Raw genomic sequence first — 4,973 nt, 5'->3', positions numbered from 1 at the left:
CCCTGCCACAACCCCTCCCTCCGTCCCTACCTGTCATGACACGTGCAGCTCACTGTCATGTCAGCCACCACGCCGCTTCCACTCATGTTTTCCCTTCCCCATTTGTCAGGGGCCTGCCCATCCTTCAAGAGTTAGCCAAAATGTCCCCTCCTCCATGAAGCCTTCTCCAGCTTGACAAAACTCATCTTCTCTGTGTACCCAAAGGAGCTTGTTTATACCCCCACCACCACCATTATAGCACTTACGTAGCTAGGTCTCCTACCCCCACTTATAAACTGAGGTTGAGGCCATGACGTACTCATTTCTGCCTCCTCCCTTGAAGTCTCACGTCACTCCCTGCCCCCTCCATCCGTCACCCCACATTCCCCATCCTCATGCCTCCTGTCAGTGACCCATCATAGCATCTCCCATGTAATAGATTTTTAATGCATTTTTGTTCCATTAAACTAAATTAATACCTAAGAAGACCAGGAGAGAATCTAGTTCACTCCAGAGATGGATGGACAGGCAGTGCCGTAACAGTCAAGTGAGATGTCGTTGTCGGTTCCTAAGCATCAAGAATTCGCATTTGTCAGCCCCAACATAGCTCATCTAGAAGCTTCTGAAGATTTTGAATTCCTCCAGTTTAGGGACCTTGCCTTATACATGTGACCATAGAGTAATGAGACCAACTTTTGAGCAACTGTGAATTAAGAAAAGACCCCCTTCTTGGAGACACTTTACTGCTAGAAATTTGTCATTAAAACTATCCAAATATGCTACAAGCAGGGGGTGAGTGACAACTTCTGGGGTTGTGCAATGAATGGCCATAAGTGGCCATTACTTAACTTAGTAGCTCATCAATTGAGCTATATCCAATCAGCATTTGTCCTTCCAGGTAGGCATGATAATGGTACACAGACCTCGGAGTCTGACAAACCTGAGTTCAAATCCTGGTTAGCCACACTAATCTTTAGGCCTCCATGTCTCTGAAACAAAGCTCATAAAAATTCATCTCTTTAAACAGAGGTGCAAACAGCAAGTGGATCTCATCGCCTTTGGGAAGCTGTGGCTGTGCCCCTCAAAGTGAATTTGGAGGTTCCTCGTGGAAAAAAAAATTCATCTCCACAGGGTTGCTTTTAGGATTAAATGAGATTTTAAATACCAAGCACTTACCAACTCATAACAAATGTTCAGTACAGAAAAACTATTACTATTACAGTAATGCTTCTAAAATTTAATACATTTCTGAAAGTTCTATTTTGGAATTATCTTCAAAGCCCTTTTACAAGCCATGTGCAAAAATCATGGATTTTTTTTTCTATTTCTTTGTGTTCCTTGTTTTTTGCTAAAATGATATCATATTTGAATCTCCATTATATTAATCAGATATAGCTACAAATGATATTTAGACGTTTACAAAAGTCAAATCCATTGTTTAAAAAAAAGATCTGCAACCACTGACTATATGTTTCAGTTACTTAGGGAATTCCAAAGGCACTGTTCAAAAACTAAATTTTGTATAAAAAGCATTTACATCTTTTACAAATATCCCAGACATTCTCCACAATATCTAGCAAAAAGTTAGACACATTATTCCCTGCTTAACTCAAACCATTAAAGACTACTGAATATGAGGTCTACCTAGGGATGACAGTTGTAAAAATCAGGTCTTAGTTGCCCATAGCACAAACTCGAAGAAACCCAAGACTTTGGAAGCAACCCAAGCTGGAAGCTCAGTTAGGCTGACATTCTGGATAGCTCCAGGGGACTTCAGGGCAGTAATAATCTCTGGGCTCCCTTCAGGAGCTGAGAATAACTTTAATTATTACTTCATATTCCAATTTTCCAGTGCTTAGCCAGAGAATGTCCTTCAGAGGTCACTAGATTCACTAATAAATGCTGCCAACTCTGCTTTTTCAGATTATTATTCGTTCAATCAACAAGCGCTTTCTGGCCCTTCTCACATAAAGAACGCTTGAGGCTGCAGGAGTTACAAAGAAGCGAACACAGTGACCCCTGACCTCACGGGGTTTCCAGTCTAGCGGAGACTAGAATCTAGAATTGCAATCTAAAGTCTGTCGATTGTAATCAGTATAAAAGACAATGGAGCCGAGACCGTAGTACGATGACTCACTGAGTAAACAGCAGTAACAAGACACACTAGGAGGGAAAGACGCCTGCGGGTGGGACTAGTCACGGGAGTAGCCATGGGGCCCTGGAACCTAACTCAGCCTCAATGGATAGAAAGGCTGTCACGAGGCAGAGAGAAGGGGACTGTCCAGGGGAGGAGACCACCACAATACTGACATATGGTACAAGTGGCTTGGAAAACAGAAAGTACCCCAAAATCCGTTACCTAGAAGCCATAGTGAGGAGGGTACAAGTGTTTATAAGATCGGAAAGGTAGTTTGGGACCAGACTGTGAAGACTGCCATGGCAGAAGCAGGAATTCGTACTTATGCTGTGTAGACTAGCAAGTGACGCTCTCACATGTACACAGCGTAAGGAGTTGGGCAAGAGACAGAGAAGCTCCAGTGGTCCAGTGACCCTTCTGACATCAGCTCTGTAGCCAACGGGAGTCACAGGGCAGGGAGTCAAAATCTGCTTTTAAGAAGAAGAAAAATAATAAAAAGTAATAAAATAAACTTAAAAATAAAATGAAACTAATAAAAAGAAGAAGAAGATGATGATGACTGCGACTTGGGGACTCGCTGTCCATTTCAGGCTTCCAGGTTCCCCCAGCCTCTCAGACCCAGGGCGGTGAGTAACGGGCAGCTGAAGCAGGAAAAGCAGAAGAAACTCAGAGCTGCTGCTGGTGGCTGGAAAGAAATAGTTCCTGGCAGTGAAATCTGCCCCATCGATGCCTGGGATGAGGGTGGGATTAGGTGGTTTGCTGGGCCCCACGGTGTGGTCTGGGGTGCTGTCAGCAGTCTTTAATCAAAACATGACAGTGTAGTGGGCAGTGGTGGCTGGTTTATGTTCTGGATATTAAATGCAGGCTTACGTGTCCCTCTATTTATACATGCACCCTGCCCTGCTGGATGACTGCCATTCCATTCAAGGGAGGGAAAATAAAACCCTCTGCGTAGCACGCCGAGCCCCACACCGCACATTCCTGGAAGCAGCAGGCGAGGGAGGGTTTGACCTCCAACCACAAAGAGGAATCCCAGAGCATAGGGAAACCACACGGTGGACTGACAGACCGCAAGGAGAAATCCTTTTGCAGAGTGTGGAAAGCTGGTCTTGGTGAAGCAGTAGGTGGGATTTTGAACAAGCCACACCAATTTTAAAGCACAGAAAGGCAATATGGAGCGCACTGGGGCCCCACCAGTCTGCATTCGCACCAGCAAACTTCAGTCTTGTCAAAATCCTGCCCTTGAGAGCCCACTTAGTTTATCCTGCCTTCACTCTCCCACTCATCGGGCACATCCAACAAAGGCCTTCCCCAGAGACTAAGAAAGTGCCAACCCAAGGGAAAGCAGGGAGCTTCTCCAACACGGTTGGTGTGTGGGAACTTGCTACGCTTGGTTTGAAGGCCCCTAGAAAGACAACTGACTTCAACTTACATTGACAAAATTCACTGCTACATAGACCTTCAGCTCCAAACCACCTGCTTCCCATTGCCTGATTCCCTACCCTTGAGCATTTATAGACAGACTCATATTTTATTTGCTTGGCCACTTCCTTCCTAATGTTTTCCCAGGTTACAGAAACTGAATGCTTCCTCTTCTGAACACGTCCATCTCCTAATCTCACAGCACTTTTCACATATCCCATTTTATCTAGTTATTCACAGACATAGCTCCCCCTCCTCGTTAGACCCCCCCTTCCCCCCACATTGCCTCAAACATCGGAGATTCAATAAACTCCCATTGAAAATACATACCAATTTTAAAACCTCAGTGAGTTTTTAATAAACTTCACTCATTCATTGACTTTTAGAGCAAGGTGGCACCCTTCAGCAAAACACAAATATTTTACATGCACAGGAAGGGTCTGAGACCCAAAAGTGGAAATGTGTGGAATACGTTTGGAAAACTAAATCCTCTGGACAAAAGTGGAATATTTTCCCGCATATCTGTCTATCCAAAGTTCATTTAGTTCTTTAAAACTCAGTTCAACCCCTTCATCCTCCATGGGGTCTTCTCTGAATCTCCCTCCTGGAAGCAATTTCTCTCTTTTCCATACTCTCATAGCACTTTCCTTTCCTACTGAAATTAGCACACTGTGAATTACAGCTTTCAGTTTGAATGCCATCTCTCCCCAATTAAAATGGAAATTCCTGGGGCAGCGCTTTTATCTTGCCCCTCATAGTGTCATGCATTGTTCATTTCAAGTAATAGGTCCTCAGTGAGCATCTGTTGAGTGAAAGAATGTACAAATGAATGAGTACATAGAACAATAGCAAATGATTGAATGGATGATTGGATTGTCAGTATTACGGAGACGGAGACGTAAAGAAAAGGAAAGTCACTGCAGATATTTATCAGGTTGAAGCTCTTGCCTTTACTTGGGTTAGCTATTATTAGCCTCACTTTACAGATCAGCCAACTGAGGCCAAAGCAGACAACGGCCTTGTAAAATCACGCTGCCAGTCTCCTAATGTACGGCTCTTTATTTTATACCATTGTGCTCAATACTAGTATCTGGTTTTGCTTTTTTGTCCCCCCAGTATCTTGCACACAGATCAGGGGATTACCTTTACGAAGACCAGAAAAAATACCCTACTTCTTTTCATCCTCTTCTCATTAACCCTTTCTTAGTTTCAAGCTTTCACAGATGAAAATTTGCTCATGATAGGAAGATGTCCTACTCATTTATAAACAAGCCAGACATAGTCTAAATACAACCAAAAAGCAAGTCTTTCAAGATAAAAAGCAATTCCAAGATTAGAGTCTATGGATATGGCAAGGAGGGACTTTCATCAAAAGAAACAGCCAAATTGCAGGGAATGTGAGAAATCAGTCCATCAGAGGTGCCGCCATCAGCAG

At 43.6% G+C, this 4,973-nt stretch overlaps 1 non-coding gene across 1 annotated transcript; it reads left to right on the top strand.

Moving 5' to 3' along the window:
* Positions 1-967: 967 nt before the first annotated feature.
* Positions 968-1,088, top strand: LOC142870808 (small nucleolar RNA SNORA68). The gene has a single exon (XR_012919139.1). It is a non-coding gene; the product is annotated as a small nucleolar RNA SNORA68 (small nucleolar RNA).
* The last annotated feature ends 3,885 nt before the right edge of the window (positions 1,089-4,973 follow it).

This window comes from Microcebus murinus, chromosome 4, assembly GCF_040939455.1.
Source record: "Microcebus murinus isolate Inina chromosome 4, M.murinus_Inina_mat1.0, whole genome shotgun sequence".
NCBI lineage: Eukaryota > Metazoa > Chordata > Mammalia > Primates > Cheirogaleidae > Microcebus > Microcebus murinus.
This window is presented reverse-complemented; position numbering and strand designations above follow the sequence as displayed.